This window comes from Dendrobates tinctorius, unplaced genomic scaffold, assembly GCF_039654945.1.
Source record: "Dendrobates tinctorius isolate UK_male_01 unplaced genomic scaffold, ASM3965494v1 ptg000058l, whole genome shotgun sequence".
Classification (NCBI taxonomy): domain Eukaryota; kingdom Metazoa; phylum Chordata; class Amphibia; order Anura; family Dendrobatidae; genus Dendrobates; species Dendrobates tinctorius.
Window position 1 is genome coordinate 8,923,677 of NW_027361726.1, and position 20,275 is coordinate 8,943,951.

At 47.3% G+C, this 20,275-nt stretch overlaps 1 long non-coding RNA gene across 1 annotated transcript in view; it reads left to right on the forward strand.

Annotated features, from left to right (window-relative positions):
- The first annotated feature begins 1,331 nt into the window (after positions 1–1,331).
- Positions 1,332–20,275, forward strand: part of LOC141092112 (uncharacterized) — a 130,458-nt gene continuing 111,514 nt past the window's right edge. Inside the window, exons 1-2 of the long non-coding RNA XR_012232683.1 lie at positions 1,332–1,391; positions 2,728–2,818. This is a non-coding gene — a long non-coding RNA (uncharacterized lncRNA). The remainder of the gene's footprint in view (positions 1,392–2,727; positions 2,819–20,275) is intronic.

Here is a 20,275-nt window from a genome sequence, read left to right on the forward strand (position 1 = left end):
GTACCCCCATAGGCAGCCTCTGTATTATAATGTACCCCCATAGGCAGCCTCTGTGCCCCCATAGGCAGCCTCTGTATTATAACGTACCCCCATAGGCAGCCTCTGTATTATAACGTACCCCCATAGGCAGCCTATCTGTACCCCCATAGGCAGCCTCTGTATCATAACGTACCCCCATAGGCAGCCTCTGTGGGGGTACACAGAGGCTGCCTATGGGGGTACGTTATGATAATACAGAGGCTGCCTATGGGGGTACGTTATAATACAGAGGCTGCCTATGGGGGTACAGAGGCTGCCTATGGGGGTACATAGGCAGCCTCTGTACCCCCATAGGCAGCCTCTGTATTATAACGTACCCCCATAGGCAGCCTCTGTATTATAACGTACCCCCATAGGCAGCCTCTCTGTACCCCCATAGACAGCCTCTGTATTATAACGTACCCCCATAGTCAGCCTCTGCACCCCCATAGTCAGCCTCTGTACCACCATAGGCAGCCTCTGTACCCCTATAGGCAGCCTATTATAATTCACCCCGTTACAAAAATAAATAAATCTAATACTCACCTCTCTTCCTCCCAGCTCCTGAGCTGCTCCCTGCTCTCCCGCTCATCTCCTGCTGGCACCGGGCCCCCCACCACCTGCTCGGGGCCCATAGCGGCCGGGCGGCAGAGCAGGGAGATCGCTTCTCCCTGCCCTGCTGCAGAATGCAATTGTATCGGCGCGCTGTGCACGCCGATACAGTTACATAGCGTAGGTCCGGGTGGGCCCCTCAGAGCGTGGGGCCCGGGGCGACCGCCCCCTCGGTAGCTACGTTACTGCATACAAGGGACAAATACAGCCACACCACCACATCATGGCTGGACAACATATTACCACCACACAGTGACTGAATTCTACAATACTGATCATTACTAAAAAACACAATACTATCACCAGAAGTGCCATTATACACAGGAGATCTGTACTTAGCATGCAGTGTCTGTGTCCAGATAATACATTGATCACCAGTGACCAGTAGCGTAGCTACCGGGGGGGGCAGAGGGGGCGGTCACCCCGGGCCCCGAGCTCTGAGGGGGCCCACCGGAGCTACGCTACTGTAACTGTATCGGCGTGCACAGCGCGCCCATACAGTTACATTCTGCGGCAGAGCAGGGAGAATCGATCTCCCTACTCTGCCGCCCAGCCGCTGTGGGCCCCTGAGAAGGCGGTGAGGGGCCCCGGTGCCAGCAGTGCGCCCCCCACTCACAGCCAGCAATGTCATCCTGGGCTATTCTGTGCGCACAGGACCTGTGATGAGGTCACGGGAGGGGCGGAGTCAGGGGGTCACATGATCAGGGGCTTCAGCTGCAGGGCACTGCTGTGCTGATTGTCATGGTGCTGGGTGAGGTGAAGTAAGTTTCTGTGTGGGCTCAGGAGGGGTTTACAGAGTGGATGTAGCAGAGCTGTGTGTGTATGAGGTGTACAGAGCAGAGCTGTGTGTGTAGAAGGTGTACGGAGCAGAGATATGCATGTATGAGGTGTACAGAGGAGCCAAGTCGTGTGTTTTTTGGGGTGAGTGGAGCCGTTTGTGTACGGAGCAGAGCCAAGTGTGTACGGGTCGGGGTGTACAGAGCAGAGCCTTGTGTGTATGGGGTGTACGGAGCAGAGCCGTGTGTGTGCGGGGTGTACGGAGTGGAGCCGTATGTGTATGAGGTGTATGGTGCGGAGCCGCGTGTGTACAGCGTGTACGGAGCAGAGCCGCATGTGTACAGCGTGTATGGAGCAGAGCCGCATGTTTACAGCGTGTATGGAGCAGAGCCGCATGTGTACAGCGTGTACGGAGCAGAGCCGCATATGTACAGCTTGTACGGAGCAGAGCTGCGTGTGTACGGGGTGTAGGGAGCAGAGCTGCCTGTGTACAAGGTGTACGGAGCAGAGCCGCATGTGTACAAGTGCACGGAGCGGAGCCAGGTGTGTACAAGGTGTACGGAGCGGAGCCGCGTTTGTACAGCATGTACGTAGCAGAGGCGCGTGTGTACAGCGTGTACGTAGCAGAGGTACGTGTGTACAAGGTGTACAGAACAGAGCTGCGTGTGTACAAGGTGTAAGGAGCAGAGCCGTGTGTGTATAGGGGGTGTGGAGCAGAGCCGTGTGTGTATAGGGGGTATCAGGTGCAATACTAGGGACACATACGGCAGCAGCGGCTAAGCATTGGGGTATCAAGTGCAGTAATAGGGACACATACAGCAGCAGCTGCTCAGCATTGGGGTATCAGCAAGATGAGTGGTTTGTGCAGGTTGGAGATAGGCGAGTGTGTACAGCGTGTACGTAGCAGAGGCGCGTGTGTACAAGGTGTACAGAACAGAGCTGTGTGTGTACAAGGTGTACGGAGCAGAGCCGTGTGTGTATAGGGGGTTTGGAGCAGAGCTGTGTGTGTATAGGGGGTATCGGGTGCAATAATAGGGACACATACGGCAGCAGCGGCTCAGTATTGGGGTATCAGGTACAGTAATAGGGACACATACGGCAGCAGCGGTTCAGCACTGGGGTATCAGGTGCAGTAATAGGGACACATACAGCAGCAGCGGCTCAGTATTGGGGTATGAGGTGCAGTAATAGGGACACATACAGCAGCAGCGGCTCAGCATTGGGGTATCAGCAGGATGAGTGGTTTGTGCAGGTTGGAGATAGATGGTGATGGGGCTGGAATATGAGAAGTGAAACGTGTCGTTGTTGTATTCTCTGTAGCAGAGTCGTGGCTGGAGGAGTTGTCATGTCGGTCTGGACCAGATGGAAAAGACGTGAAAAGTGACCGATTCCATCAGAAAGAACGTCAGCGGTAAGACACCAACTATATCTGTGCAGTAATCACATATGTTTTGTAGGACTGGTATTTACCACTGATCATATTGCGGTACTATTCATGTTGGTCTTTATATAGAGATTATTTTCAGTAACAGCGCAGCCATCTCCTACATCCACTATTAGGGTGCGTCACCGAGTTGTAATCACAGTTGCCTAGTTAGGGGCCCACTCAGAAGTTTCGCAACCCCTGAACCGAAACCCTAGCTACGTCTCTGCCAGTGACATTATACACAAGAGCTCTGTATATAGTATCAGTTTACAGGTAATACATTGATGAACAGTGACATTATACACACAAGTGCTGTATATATTGTACAGGTTATACAGTGATCAATGACATTATGCACAGGAGCTCTGTATATAGTGTCATTGTAAAGGTAATACAGTGATCACTGGTGACATTGTACACAGGAGCTCTGTATATAGTATACAATGTATAGTGTCAGTCAGTGTATAGGTAACACACTCACTCACCAGTGACGTCTCTAGGTGAAGTCCTTCATCTTTGCTTTTCATCTTCATCCAGTCAGGGCTCATCTCTGCAGGAAATAGCACAGTTATCTAGAGCACTGCTTGCAGAACACATTACTTAATTTTTTCCCAACTTCTAAACTACACCAGATGAAGAAAAAAGGCGTCAGTGTCACTCTGCACAGTAACAGGACCGCCCCCCCCCCATTTAAAACAGTATCCTCAAAAAATAAAATAAATACATCACTGCAGTAATAGTATCCTTTAATTAGCCCCTATGGTAATAATATCCCCCATCCTGGCCCCATGTGTCTCATTCCTGGCTCCAGCCATAGGTTCTCGCCTCCTGGTCCCATATGTTCTCCCATTCTGCCCCCATGTGACGTCCCATCCTGCCCCATCTGCCCCGTGATCCTGCCCCATCTGTATCCATTGTATCCATCCTGAACATGATCCTGCACCATGTGTCTCCATCCTGCCCCATCTGTCTCCTTCCTGCCCCATAATCCTGCCCCATCTGTCTCCATCCTGCCCCATAATCCTGCCCCATCTGTCTCCCATCCTGCCCCCCGTGTCTCCCATCCTGCCCCCCGTGTCTCCCATCCTGCCCCCCGTGTCTCCCATCCTGCCCCCCGTGTCTCCCATCCTGCCCCCTGTGTCTCCCATCCTGCCCCCCGTGTCTCCCATCCTGCCCCGGGCTTGCCACTTTCAATAAAAAAAAAAAAACACTTTCTCCTTACCTGGTTGCAGTTCAGTGCCGACGTCCACTCCAGGCATTTCAGCGTGCACTCGGCGAATGACAATGATGTCATATGCACGGCGACATGCACGCTGACGTCAGCTGCCAGCCTCCGATTGGCTAGTGGCTATTAACTATTGCACGGTGTCACGGGGTCCTTCTCCGATACCACACAATCAACAGAGCGAGGGAAGGGTGAACAATCCCAAGACCTTTATTACAGGCAAAATTTGAAGGTCCATAAACAATCCACCACACTGAGGATACAATAATCCAGACCAAGAATGTAGTCCAGTAACAGGATAAAATGTCCAGGGAGACGATATTCCAAAACTTTAGCACCAGAGGATAAAATGGGTCCTTCTCTCTGAAGTGCAGTCTTTACACGATCCACTCCACGCAGGAACTGACTTGACCAGCTCCTGTTCTCTCCAACCCCTTCCTTGTGTCCAGGGGTAGTCAAATAGGTTGGGGTGGTTTCCAGGTGTCCCAGAGGAGAACAAAGGAGCCTTGGGGATTAAAGAACTACAGGGGGTCATCAAGAGACAGATACAGTCAGGCTATAGACATACAAGAAAAACACTATGAAAATAAGTGAAATAGAAATATACACAAAATGATATCCATATAGCCTATCCATAATAATAATAATAATAAATTTTATTTCTATAGCGCCGACATATTCCGCAGCACTTTACATTTCAGAGGGGATTTGTACAGACAATAGACATTACAGCATAACAATAATCACATAGATTATAACAAATACCAAGAGGAATGAGGGCCCTGATCGCAAGCTTACAGTCTTTGAGGAAAGAGGTAGACACGAAAGGTGGGTGGTAACAGTTGCCCTGATTGTATGGACCAGCCATAATGTTAAGTGTGTAACAGTACAGACACAGAGGGCTAATAGATGCAAAAAGCATGTGGGAACATGATGCGGGGAACCTGGTTATGGTAAAACTTTTGGCTGTACCACACAGGGATAGATTAGGTTAATGTGTTGAGGCGATAGGCCAGTCTGAATAAATGCGTTTTCAGGGCACGCTTAAAATTGTGGGGATTGGGGACTAATCGTATTGACCTGGGAAGTGCATTCCAAAGAATTGGCGCAGCACGTGTAAAGTCTTGGAGACGGGAGTGGGAGGTTCTGATTATTCAGGATGCTAACCTCAGGTCATCAGCACAACGGAGGGCGCGGGTAGGGTGGTATACTGAAACAAGGGAGGAGATGTAGGGTGGTGCTGAGCCATGGAGGGCTTTGTGGGTGGGGGTAATGTCAGGAGAAGAAGCGTATAATTGGGTATTATCAGCATAGAGATGGTACTGGAAACCAAATCTACTGATTGTTTGACCAATTGGGTCAGTGTACAAGGAGAAGAGGAGGGGGCCTAGAACCGATCTTTGAGGAACCCCAACAGTAAGGGGAAGGTGAGAGGAGGAGGAACCGGCAAAAGATACAGTAAAGGAGAGGTCAGAGAGATGGGAGGAGAACCAGGAGAGAACGGTGTCCTTGAGGCCAATGGAACGGAGCATAGTGAGGAGGAGCTGATGATCCACAGTGTCGAATGCTGCAGAGATCCAAGAGAATTAGCATGGAGTAATGACCATTTGATTTAGATGTTAGTAGATCATTAGAGACTTTAGTGAGGGCAGTTTCAGAGTAGAGTGTAAAGAGCGGAAACCGGATTGGAGAGGGTCGAGAAGAGAGTTATCAAAGAGATAGCGGATAAGACGGGAGTGGACCAGGCGTTCCAGGAGTTTAGAGATAAAGGGAAGATTAGAGACAGGTCTATAGTTAGCGGCACAGTTTTGGTCGAGGGATGGTTTTTTAAGTAGTGGATGTATGATGGCATGCTTAAATGAGGAGGGAAATATACCAGAAGAGAGAGAGAGGTTAAATATTTTATTTAGGTGAAGAGTGACAGCAGTGGAAAGGGACTGGAGGAGATGTGACGGAAATGGGTCACTGGTACAAGTGGTTGGGCGAGAAGATGCAAGGAGCCTGCTTACTTCTTCTTCTGTGACTGGTTCAAAATCAGAGAGTGAGCTAGATGCAGTGGGGGAGGGAGGACAGTACATGGTATGAGGTGATTGGGAGATAATTTCCTGTCGAATCTGGTCAATTTTTTCTTTGTAGTAATTGGCCAGATCGTCAGCTCAGAGCTCTGTGGTTGGGGCCTGTACTCTTGGATTGAGTAGAGAATGAAAAGTGTCAAAGAGACGTTTCGGGTTATTGGACAGTGAGGTCATGAGGGTGTTGAAATAGGTTTGTTTGGAGAGGTGAAGGGCAGTGTTGTATGTTCTAAGCATAAACTTATAATGGATGAAATCTTCGTGTAGATTGGATTTTCTCCACAGACGTTCGGCGCACCTGGAGCACCGCTGCAGGAAACGTGTTTGCAGGGTGTGCCAGGGTTGTCGCGGTGTTCTTTTTATAGGGGGTGCAAATTCATCCAGGGCACTTTGAAGTGTTTCATTGTAATGCTTCAATGCCTATCACACCATCACAACCTCCCCCCCCATAATAAGTGAGCACGCTATGAGGTCTACACAGACCTCTGGCCTGCTCACTTTAGTTCACATTGCTCAACCATTTATAGTTCCTTGTACAGTGGCAGGGGTAGGTCGGCCTGGGGAGCCTATGGTTCTTCTTGTCAAGACAGACCATCGGCGTTCTGGTGTTGGCTTCCCCGCTTGTATTGGATGGAGAAGCTGTAGGGTTGTAAGGACAAGCTCCACCGCAGCAATCTTCCATTGTCCCCTGATACGCGGTTCAGCCATGTGAGGGGGTTGTGGTCTGTAACAATTGTAAAGTCTCTGCCATACAAGTATGGCTGCAATTTTTTTAGCGCCCATACGATGGCAAGGCACTCCTTTTCAATAGTGGCATAGGCAACTTCCCAATCCAGTAGTTTCCGACTGGCAAAAGCAACAGAATGTTCTTCTCCGGCGGTGTTCACTTGGCTAAGTACTGCCCCAATCCCAAAGGTGGATGCATCTGTCTGCACGAGGAACCTGCGCTTATAATCCGGGGCAGCCAAGACAGGAGCAGTGACGAGGGCAGTCTTTAACGCTGAAAAGGCATCCTCGCATGCAGTCGTCCACGTCACATTCCTAGGCATGTTCTTGCGGGTCAGGTCGGTTAGGGGCTTGGCCAAGGTGCTGAAGTTAGAAACAAATTTGCGATAGTAACCAGCAGTTCCTAAAAATGCAAGTACCTGCTTTTTAGTCTGGGGTCTACACCAGTTGTTAATGGCTTCCACCTTGGCAGGCTCAGGCCTTAGTGTCCCACCCTCTACTCTATGCCCGAGGTAGTGCACCTCAGCCATCCCTATTTGGCACTTATCAGGGCAAATGTCAGTCCTGCAGTTAGGATACAGTCTAACACTATGCCCAAGTGTTTAAGATGTTCCTCCCAGGTTGTGCTAAAAATGGCAATGTCGTCTAAGTAAGCACAGGCAGAGTCCTGACATTGTTGTAACAGTCGATCTACCAGTCTCTGGAAAGTAGCGGGGGCATTTTTCATCCCAAAGAGCATTCCCAGGAACTCAAAAAGTCCAAATGGAGTAATGAAGGCCGAGCGCTCCCGAGCATCCTCCGTTAGGGGTATCTGCAAATACCCCTTGCTCAAGTCTAACGTGGTCACAAATTGGGCACTGGCCAGACGATCCAATAGATCATCAATCCTGGGCATGGAATAAGCATCACTCTTGGTGGCATCATTTAATCGTCTGTAATCAACGCAGAATCGCGTTGTACTATCCTTCTTGGGGACCAAGACGACAGGAGAGGCCCAAGAACTGTGAGATGGCTGAATAACTCCCAGTCGTTTCATCTCCTCCAGTTCGTTCTTTATCATGCCTTGAACAGCCTCTGGAACCCGGTAGGCAGCCTGCTGGATGGGGCGTTGTCCGGGGGTTTCCACATGGTGGCTGGCGAGAGTAGTCTTCCCCGGCTTTGAGGAGAAAGCATCAGCCCTCGGCCTTAGTACGGTGACAATATCATCCTTTTGTATATCCGATAAATGGGAGCCCTGTACTTCTGAGGGACAATGAGTTGCCTGGTCGTTGCGTTAGGGTTGCCCTGGTCAGTGCCATTTGTTACATGATAATACAGTCCGTTTTCTCGAGTGAAGCCAGTGTTTTGTTCTCTGGCTCCACGTCATCTCCTCTTCCTCTTGCTGTTGGGGTACCTCAGGGCTCAGTCCTTGGTCCCCTTCTTTTCTCTCTCTACACGGCCCCAATTGGACAGACCATCAGCAGATTTGGCTTTCAGTACCATCTTTATGCTGATGACACACAACTATACACATCTTCCCCCGACCTCACCCCCGCTGTACTACAGAACGCCAGTGACTGTCTGTCCGCAGTCTCCAATATCATGTCCGCTCTCTATCTGAAACTCAACCTCTCTAAAACTGAACTTCTTCTGCTCCCGCCGTCTACTAACCTCCCTAAATCTGACATTTCCCTCTCCGTGGATGGTACCACAATAACACCCCGGCAGCAGGCACACTGTCTGGGTGTTTTGTTTGACACCAATCTCTCCTTCACATCCCATATACAATCTCTTGCCCGCTCTTGCCGCTTACACCTAAAGAATATCTCTAGAATCCGCCCTTTTCTCACTATGGAAACAACAAAAACCCTCACTGTTGCATTGATCCACTCCCGCCTGGATTATTGCAATGCTCTATTAATTGGCCTCCCCGTCACTCGACTATCCCCCCTCCAGTCCATACTTAATGCAGCGGCCAGGATCGTCCATCTGGCTAATCGGTACTCGGACGCGTCCGCTCTTCGCCAGTCCTTACATTGGCTGCCCATTCAGTATAGGATCCAATTCAAAGTACTTGTTCTCACCCACAAAGCTCTCCACAGTGCAGCACCCCCTTACATTTCTTCCCTCATTTCTGTCTATCGGCCTAGCCGATCGCTGCGCTCTGCAAACGACTTTCGACTAACCTCTGCACTAATCCGTACCTCCCACTCCCGACTCCAAGACTTCTCCCATGCTGCTCCTATCCTCTGGAATGCTCTACCCCAAGAAATCAGGACTATCCACAATTTGCATAGTTTTAGGCGCTCCCTCAAAACACACTTGTTCAGAGCGGCCTATCACGTTCACTGATCAAAGTAATTCTCTGTGTAAGTGTGCTTGTGTAGCCCATTCACTATCTCCATCCATCCTTCACTCCCTCAAGATGGCTGGACCTTCATTGTAAATACACCATTGTAAATTCACCCCTGTACTCTGTATCTCCCCCACCTCATTGTAGATTGTAAGCTCTCACGAGCAGGGTCGTCTCATTTCGTCTTATTTTGCTTCAATTATTGTATTGTTAACATTGTTACTTATGACTTGTGTTTTGAAACTGTTAAACTGTAAAGCGCTGCGGAATATGTTGGCGCTATATAAATAAAGATTATTATTATTATTATCCCCATTATCTCCCATGTGCCCAGTTTCTGCCTTTCGCCTAAGGGCTGCTAAGGTAGTGTCACCCTCTATTTCTCTCCTAATCTCCTCTCTGTCCCGAGACTCTCCCAGTGTGGTAGCAGCGAACGTATTGCTTGCCGACTCTGATGCGGTTCGTGGTGGTTGCTCCCCGGTGGGGACCGGATGACGTTGTGCTTGAAGGGCCTGTAGTCGGGTGACTGCTCCCACAAATTGGCACTGTAACTCCCCAATGTCGTTCCCAAGGAGAATATCTGCAGGAAGGCCTCCAATATCATGTCCACTCTCTATCTGAAACTCAACCTCTCTAAAACTGAACTTCTTCTGCTCCCGCCGTCTACTAACCTCCCTAAATCTGACATTTCCCTCTCCGTGGATGGTACCACAATAACACCCCGGCAGCAGGCACACTGTCTGGGTGTTTTGTTTGACACCAATCTCTCCTTCACATCCCATATACAATCTCTTGCCCGCTCTTGCCGCTTACACCTAAAGAATATCTCTAGAATCCGCCCTTTTCTCACTATGGAAACAACAAAAACCCTCACTGTTGCATTGATCCACTCCCGCCTGGATTATTGCAATGCTCTATTAATTGGCCTCCCCGTCACTCGACTATCCCCCCTCCAGTCCATACTTAATGCAGCGGCCAGGATCGTCCATCTGGCTAATCGGTACTCGGCCGCGTCCGCTCTTCGCCAGTCCTTACATTGGCTGCCCATTCAGTATAGGATCCAATTCAAAGTACTTGTTCTCACCCACAAAGCTCTCCACAGTGCAGCACCCCCTTACATTTCTTCCCTCATTTCTGTCTATCGGCCTAGCCGATCGCTGCGCTCTGCAAACGACTTTCGACTAACCTCTGCACTAATCCGTACCTCCCACTCCCGACTCCAAGACTTCTCCCGTGCTGCTCCTATCCTCTGGAATGCTCTACCCCAAGAAATCAGGACTATCCACAATTTGCATAGTTTTAGGCGCTCCCTCAAAACACACTTGTTCAGAGCGGCCTATCACGTTCACTGATCAAAGTAATTCTCTGTGTAAGTGTGCTTGTGTAGCCCATTCACTATCTCCATCCATCCTTCACTCCCTCAAGATGGCTGGACCTTCATTGTAAATACACCATTGTAAATTCACCCCTGTACTCTGTATCTCCCCCACCTCATTGTAGATTGTAAGCTCTCACGAGCAGGGTCGTCTCATTTCGTCTTATTTTGCTTCAATTATTGTATTGTTAACATTGTTACTTATGACTTGTGTTTTGAAACTGTTAAACTGTAAAGCGCTGCGGAATATGTTGGCGCTATATAAATAAAGATTATTATTATTATTATCCCCATTATCTCCCATGTGCCCAGTTTCTGCCTTTCGCCTAAGGGCTGCTAAGGTAGTGTCACCCTCTATTTCTCTCCTAATCTCCTCTCTGTCCCGAGACTCTCCCAATGTGGTAGCAGCGAACGTATTGCTTGCCGACTCTGATGCGGTTCGTGGTGGTTGCTCCCCGGTGACGTCCGGATAATGTAGTGCTTGAAGGGCCTGTAGTCGGGTGATTGATTCCACAAATTGGCACTTTAACTCCCCAATTTCGTTACCAAGGAGGATATCTGCAGGAAGTCCTCCCATAACTCCATTCCAACACACTTTCTCTCCACAACCATAATCCAAACGCACAGAAGCTCGCTGTATATATTTGCGGGCACCCCCCGCCAGGACAATGGGAATTCCCGGACCCTGGTAAATTGCCTCGGGTCGAACCACACGGGTGTCAGCGATAGTCAAGAATGCCCCCGTGTCTCTAAATCCTGACACTTTGTATCCATCAATTAAGACATCCTGCAGGTGGCGCCGTTGCTCTGAGTAGCTAAAGGACAGAGGCCGTAGTCCGTACATGCCAGGAGGCGTATCTATGGTGCCGTAGTCGGTGGTCCAGTCTGGTGGGGGTGGTGGTAGCTCTTCCTCAGGCGGGGTGGAGTGCACAAGATGCACTGGACGAGGTGGGGCTGCGTGGGGCTCCCTCTGAATCCTGGAGGGCCAGCCAGTCTGCAAATGTCCAGGTTGCCCATACCCATAACACCTCCTCTCTGTGATACCCCCAGGTCGTGGTCGGAACTGTTGGGGCCTAGGATTGTGAGGCATGATTGTTATGGGCTTGTGACTAGGTGGAAAGGCAGATATGATTGGAGGGGGACGGGGCGCGGGAGCAGGCCGTGGTTCATTGTCCAGAAGCCTCCTCCATTGCGGCCGGATAGTAAGGGCTGCAGCTCTATCCACGGTACATGGCGTGCGCTCCCGGACCCATTCCCGTACCTCTGCGGGGCACTTGGCAAGAAATTGTTCTATAAGGAACGCCTGTATAACATCTTCCACAGTAAAGGCGTTTTCTGCTTCCAGCCATCTCCGACATGCCTGGGACATCTTATGTGCATACATCCTAAACGATCCCCCCGTGGTGCATGGGAGGTCTCGGAACTTGGCCCTATATGAGTCTTGGGTGATAGCATGGTAATCCAGGATAGTCCGCTTTACAATGTTATAATCCCGATTCCAAGGTGCATCAATGGTTCGGTAAGCCTCCGCCATGCTTCCGTTCAGGAGCCCCACTAACAAACGCATCCAGCTAGAGTGGGGCACCTCCATCACAGGACACTGCTGCTCAAAGTCTTTGAAGAACCCCTCCACATCTCCGGAAGCCTAATCAAATGGCTTAAACTCTGTCAGGGTGATCCGTACAGGCTCCCGGATCGTTGGGGTTACACTCCACATTGCGTTACTCCCTCCTTCAAGCTCCATTGCTTCCTGTCTCTGCTGTGCCCGGCGGGCAGCCTCCTCCTTGTACTCCTGAGAGACGCCGGGGCCCAGAACTGCCATCTCTTTTTCATACCACACCAACCACTGGCTTTTCTGGATGGGGATTCCTGTCTCCAGTGCCTTGGGGATCCTTCAGACATCTGGGAGGAGGTGGCCGGGCTAGCGCCCACCAGTCGATCGATTAAGGCCTCTTTAGTAAGTCCCTGGTAGTTCAGGCCCAGGTCTCTGGCTCTCTCCTGTAAACTGGATACAGTCCAATTTCTGTACTCACTCTGTGGGTGGTTCTTCATTGGGTTACACTCTGTTGATCCCACTGCTGCCACCAGTTGTCACGGGGTCCTTCTCCGATACCACACAATCAACAGAGCGAGGGAAGGGTGAACAATCCCAAGACCTTTATTACAGGCAAAATTAGAAGGTCCATAAACAATCCACCACACTGAGGATACAATAGTCCAAAACAAGAATGTAGTCCAGTAACAGGATAAAATATCCAGGGAGACGAGAATTCCAAAACTCTAGCACCAGAGGATAAAATGGGTCCTTCTCTCTGAAGTGCAGTCTTTACATGGTCCACTCCACACAGGAACTGACTTGACCAGCTCCTGTTCTCCCCACCCTCTTCCTTGTGTCCAGGGGTAGTTAAACAGCTTGGGGCGGTTTCCAGGCGTCCCAGAGGAGAACAAAGGAGCCTTGGGGATTAAAGAACTACAGGGGGTCATCAAGAGACAGATACAGTCAGGCTATAGACATACAAGAAAAACACTATGAAAATAAGTGAAATAGAAATATACACAAAATGATATCCACATAGCCTATCACACCATCACACACGGCAATAGAGTTTAACTGAACCTGCGTCTCAGATGCAGGTTCAGTTACTGCACCGACAGAATCCTGCCGCTAGGGCCCGCTGAGTAGAGGAGAGGGGGCCCGATATGGGCAGTCAGGGCAGTAATGCCCTGATGGCAGCCCTACATAGACTGAACGCTCTCTTCTTCCTCTCTTCCTACGTGATAATCCTGCTACAAAAAAGAAAACTGTTAAAATGGTATTTCTCTACTGAAATTTGATAGCAAGAGATTCCAGGCCTGAAGCCTGAGGCTGCACCACTGAGACACCGTTCCATGCAGAGCTCCTCATGTATAGACACGGTGCCATGCAGAGCTCTCCATGTATAGACACGGTGCCATGCTGAGCTCTCCATGTATAGACATGGTGCCATGCAGAGCTTTCCATGTATAGACACGGTGCCATGCAGAACTCCTCATGTATAGACACGGTGCCATGCAGAACTCCTCATGTATAGACACGGTGGCATGCAGAGCTACCCGTGTATAGACACGGTGCCATGCAGAGCTCCTCACGCATAGACACTGTGCCATCCAGAGCTCCTCATGTATAGACACGGTGCCATGCCGAGCTCCTCATGTATAGACACGGTGCCATGCCGAGCTCCTCATGTATAGACATGGTGCCATGCAGCTCTCCTCATGTATAGACACGGTGCCATGCAGCTCTCCTCATGTATAAACACGGTGCCATGCAGAGCTCCCCATGTATAGACACGGTGCCATGCAGAGCTCCTCATGTATAGACTGTCAGGAACACCGCACTACACTCGCTCACTGAGCCAGTGCGCATGTCCTGAGTACAAAAACAGTGCTCAAAGATACCTGTGGTGCAGGGCAGCAGCGGTGACAATGCGTGCTTCAAACTATCAGGACCTGAAGCAAGTGACTGCTGGGGGTGTGACCTAAGCTCCACAGAGCTAGGAGCTGCAGGGAAACTCCTAGAAAGGTAACTACGGGACAAGTTACCAAGGGGCATAGACAGGGGCGGAAACCAGATCAATCCGGGGTCAATGCACGAGATAACAGGACAGTACCAAAGGGTTAGACAGAGCGGATAGTCAGGACGTAGCAATAGATCAGAAAACCAGAACGGGCAATAGACGGTACAATAGGGGCAAACGGTAGCGGAGTAACAATAGCCAAGCCGGGAGGTCAGAACCAGAGAAGACAATAGTACCTAAAACATGAGACGGAGTTCAGAGCAAGGGGACAGGCCGGGTCATACATGGGAATCAAACAAGCAATGCAGTACACGCACACCAGGGGGGTCAGACACATAGTCAGAATAACAGTATAGCTGACAGAGAATGGTAGTCTGGAGTGAGTATAAATACCCCTCCCAGATCCAAAGAGAGGCCGGCAAAAGTTAACCCTGTGAGAACAGGACATTAACCATGTCCTAACCATAACATACATACGGTGCCATGCAGAGCTCCTCATGTATAGACACGGTGCCATGCAGAGCTCCTCATGTATAGATACGGTGCCATACAGAGGTCCTCATGTATAGTCTCGGTGCCATGCAGGGCTCCTCATGTATAGACACGGTGCCATGCAGGGCTCCTCATGTATAGACACAGTGCCATGCAGATCTCCTCATGCATAAACACGGTGCCATGCAGATCTCCTCATGTATAGACACGGTGCCATGCCGAGCTCCCCATGTATAGACACGGTGCCATGCAGAGCTCCTCATGTATAGACACGGTGCAGATCACTTTTTCATTTACAATGTGCGCTGTAGGGAGGATGCTGTTACCTGTGATGTTGGAGGTGCAGAGCGGCTCCGCACATCCTTCCTGGATGTAGTGGTATGCACAGAGGCCAGCAAAGATGCCAGGCTGCAGTAGACTCCGGGCACGTTACTCTGAGGGGCAGGGGCGATAATTGGACTTGTCACCTCCACAGCCGAGGGAATTCTGATCATATTTGGCAATTGTGCCACAGGAGAGACCCAGTGTCCTACATTGTACTGGCGAGAGGCTGAAAGCAGGATGCCCCGGGGATCTGGCACTCCATTATGTCACCTAGTGGAGGGGTTATATGTGTAATGACTGTATGCAGGCTTACATGCACTGGGACATCAGACCGTTTCACACAGGATAGGATTAAATACGCATCTCAACAGTCAGTATCACACAGGAGAGGATTAGATACACGGCTCAGCAGTCAGTATCACACAGGAGAGGATTGGATACACGGCTCAACAGTCAGTATCACACAGGAGAGGATTAGATACACAACTCAGCAGTCAGTATCACACAGGAGAGGATTGGATACACGGCTCAACAGTCAGTATCACACAGGATAGGATTAGATACACAGCTCAGCAGTCAGTATCACACAGGATAGGATTAGATACACGGCTCAGCATTACAGTATCACACAGGATAGGATTAGATACACAGCTCAGCAGTCAGTATCACACAGGATAGGATTAGATACACGGCTCAGCAGTCACTATCACACAGGAGAGGATTAGATACACAGCTCATCAGTCAGTATCACACAGGATAGGATTAGATACACGGCTCAACAGTCAGTATCACACAGGATAGGATTAGATACACGGCTCAACAGTCAGTATCACACAGGATAGGATTAGATACACGGCTCAGCATACAGTATCACACAGGATAGGATTAGATACACGGCTCAGCAGTCAGTATCACACAGGATAGGATTAGATACACGGCTCAACAGTCAGTATCACACAGGATAGGATTAGATACACGGCTCAGCAGACAGTATCACACAGGATAGGTTTAGATACACGGCTCAGCAGACAGTATCACACAGGATAGGATTAGATACACAGCTCATCAGTCAGTATCACACAGGATAGGATTAGATACACTGCTCAACAGTCAGTATCACACAGGATAGGATTAGATACATGGCTCAGCATACAGTATCACACAGGATAGGTTTAGATACACGGCTCAGCAGACAGTATCACACAGGATAGGATTAGATACACAGTTCATAAGTCAGTATCACACAGGATAGGATTAGATACACGGCTCAACAGTCAGAATCACACAGGATAGGATTAGATACACGGCTCAGCATACAGTATCACACAGGATAGGATTAGATACACGGCTCAGCATACAGTATCACACAGGATAGGATTAGATACACGGCTCAGCATACAGTATCACACAGGATAGGTTTAGATACACGGCTCAGCAGTCAGTATCACACAGGATAGGATTAGATACACGGCTCAGCAGTCAGTATCACACAGGATAGGATTAGATACACGGCTCAGAAGTCAGTATCACACAGGATAGGATTAGATACACGGCTCAGCATACAGTATCACACAGGAGAGGATTAGATACACGGCTCAGCAGTCAGTATCACACAGGAGAGGATTGGATACACGGCTCAACAGTCAGTATCACACAGGAGAGGATTAGATACACAGCTCAGCAGTCAGTATCACACAGGAGAGGATTGGATACACGGCTCAACAGTCAGTATCACACAGGATAGGATTAGATACACAACTCAGCAGTCAGTATCACACAGGATAGGTTTAGATACACGGCTCAACAATCAGTATCACACAGGATAGGATTAGATACACGGCTCAGCAGTCATTATCACACAGGATAGGATTAGATACACGGCTCAGCATACAGTATCACACAGGATAGGATTAGATACACGGCTCAGCAGTCAGTATCACACAGGATAGGATTAGATACACGGCTCCGCACACAGTATATACTTGTATTGTCCATATAACCCAAGAATGAAAATAATATATATTATAAAGAACAGCAAAGTGTGTGAAAATGTACAATAAAACCATCCTTCCTTCCTGACCAGGAAAATTATTAATAAAATAATTAAAATCTTCAAGAGCTGATGATACATAGACAATCAGCTGCACCTAAAAAACATTTCTAGTATTCGACCTTTTCTTACCTTTGACTCTGCAAAATCTCTAACTGTTGCTCTTATACATTGTCGTCTCGATTATTGTAACTCTCTACAGATCGGACTCCCTCTTACCAAACTCTCCCCTCTCCAAACTGTCTTGATTTCTGCAGCCAGGATCATATTCCTCACCAACCGTTACACCGATATCTCTACCCTGTAACAGTCATTGCACTGGTTACCCATCCACTCCAGAGTTCAATATAAACTTATCATTCTCACCCACAAAGTGCTCCACAGTTTAGCACCACCCTACATCTTCTCCCTCGTCTCTATCTACCACTCCCCCTGTGCTCTCTGTTCCTTTATTGACCGAAGAATAACATCCTCCATAATCGGAATCTCTCACTTCCATCTCCAGGATTTCACTCGCTCTGCACCAGTTTTCTGGAATGCACTAACCTAATCTGGTAAATTACTAGTATCCACACTAACAAGTGTGCCCTAAAACATATTTCTTTAGACTGGCCTATAGCCTCACTAATCTAACTATCCCCTGTCCTCTCTTCAACAGTACGTGGTTGTATACTGTCTTGTGACCATTTCATGCAGCGTTATTTAACTGCCCCTTTTTATTACACTGAGGGCTGGTCCATAAATGACAAGCCCTTTATTTTTACCTTTTATGTGGCTCTTTTTTCCTGACTCCTCTTGTATATTCTGAACTATGCATTATGAACTACTATAATACTGCCCCCTATGTACAAGAATATAAATACTATAACACTGCCCCTATGTACAAGAATATAACTACTATAATACTACCCCTATGTACAAGAATAAAACTACTATAATACTGCCCCCTATGTACAAGAATATAACTACTATAATACTGCTCCTATGTACAAGAATATAACTACTGTACTATAACACTGCTCCTATGTACAATAGTATAACTACTATAATACTGCCCCTTATGTACAAGACTATAAATACTATAATACTGCCCCTATGTACAAGAATATAACTACTATAATACTGCCCCATGTACAAGAATATAACTACTATAATACTGCCCCATGTACAAGAATATAACTACTATAATACTGCTCCTGTGTACAAGAATATAACTACTACAATACTGCCTCATATGTAAAGGAATATAACTACTATAATACTGCCTCATATGTAAAGGAATAAAACTACTATAATACTGCCCCTATGTACAAGAATATAACTACTATAATACTAGTCCTATACACAAGGCTATAACTACTATAATACTGCCTCCCATGTACAAGAATATAACTACTATAATACTGGAAAGAAAAAAAAAAAAGGAAGGAAAAATTCCAGCGCCAGAAATGGAAAATTAAAAATCCATTTTATTGTGCCAATACATATTAAAATTCCAGCAGGTACAGCATATCAGTCGGATGACTGCAGAACAAGAACATGATTAAGACCTGAGGCGTCGAAACGCGTTGTTCTGCAGTCATCCGACTGATATGCTGTACCTGCTGGAATTTTAATATGTAATGGCACAATAAAATGGATTTTTAATTTTCCATTTCTGGCGCTGGAATTTTTCCTTCCTTTTTTTTTTTCTTTCCAGTATTATAGTAGTTCTATTCTTGTACATGGGAGGCAGTATTACAGTAGTTATAGCCTGCTTTTTTTTTTCTACTATTGATTGACTGCCTAGTCAAATCCGTGCGCAGGATCTGGATTTTTCCAGCAAGGCAGTACGGTGAGCTGGATTATTTTCTCCCTTTTTTTTTTTTTTCTCATTTACTATAATACTGCTCCTATGTACAAGAATATAACTACTATAATACTGCTCCTATGTACAAGAATATAACTACTATAATACTACTCCCTATGTACAAGAATATAACTACTATAATACTGCCCCCTATGTGCAAGAATATAACTACTATAATACTGCCCCCTATGTACAAGAGTATAACTACTATAATACTGCCTCATATGTAAAGGAATATAACTACTATAATACTGCCCCTATGTACAAGAATATAACTACTATAATACTAGTCCTATACACAAGGCTATAACTACTATAATACTGCCTCCTATGTACAAGAATATAACTACTATAATACTGCCTCCTATGTACAAAAATATAACTACTATAATACAGCGCCTATGTACAAGAATATAACTACTATAATACTGCTCCCTATGTACAAGAATATAACTACTATAATACTAGTCCTATACACAAGGCTATAACTACTATAATACTGCCTCCTATGTACAAGAATATAACTACTATAATACTGCCTCCTATGTACAAGAATATAACTACTATAATACAGCGCCTATGTACAAGAATATAACTACTATAATACTGCCCCTATGTACAAGAATATAACTACTATAATACTAGTCCTATACACAAGGCTATAACTACTATAATACTGCCTCCTATGTACAAGAATATAACTACTATAATACTGCCTCCTATGTACAAAAATATAACGACTATAATACTGCTCCTATGTACAAGAATATAACTACTATAATACTGCCCCCTATGTACAAGAATATAACTGCTATAATACTGCCCCCTATGTACGAGAATATACAGTGGGGAAAAAAAGTATTTAGTCAGTCAGCAATAGTGCAAGTTCCACCACTTAAAAAGATGAGAGGCGTCTGTAATTTACATCATAGGTAGACCTCAACTATGGGAGACAAACTGAGAAAAAAAAATCCAGAAAATCACATTGTCTGTTTTTTTTTCATTTTATTTGCATATTATGGTGGAAAATAAGTATTTGGTCAGAAACAAGCAATCAAGATTTCTGGCTCTCACAGACCTGTAACTTCTTCTTTAAGAGTCTCCTCTTTTCTCCACTCATTACCTGTAGTAATGGCACCTGTTTAAACTTGTTATCAGTATAAAAAGACACCTGTGCACACCCTCAAACAGTCTGACTCCAAACTCCACTATGGTGAAGACCAAAGAGCTGTCAAAGGACACCAGAAACAAAATTGTAGCCCTGCACCAGGCTGGGAAGACTGAATCTGCAATAGCCAACCAGCTTGGAGTGAAGAAATCAACTGTGGGAGCAATAATTAGAAAATGGAAGACATACAAGACCACTGATAATCTCCCTCGATCTGGTGCTCCACGCAAAATCCCACCCCGTGGGGTCAGAATGATCACAAGAACGGTGAG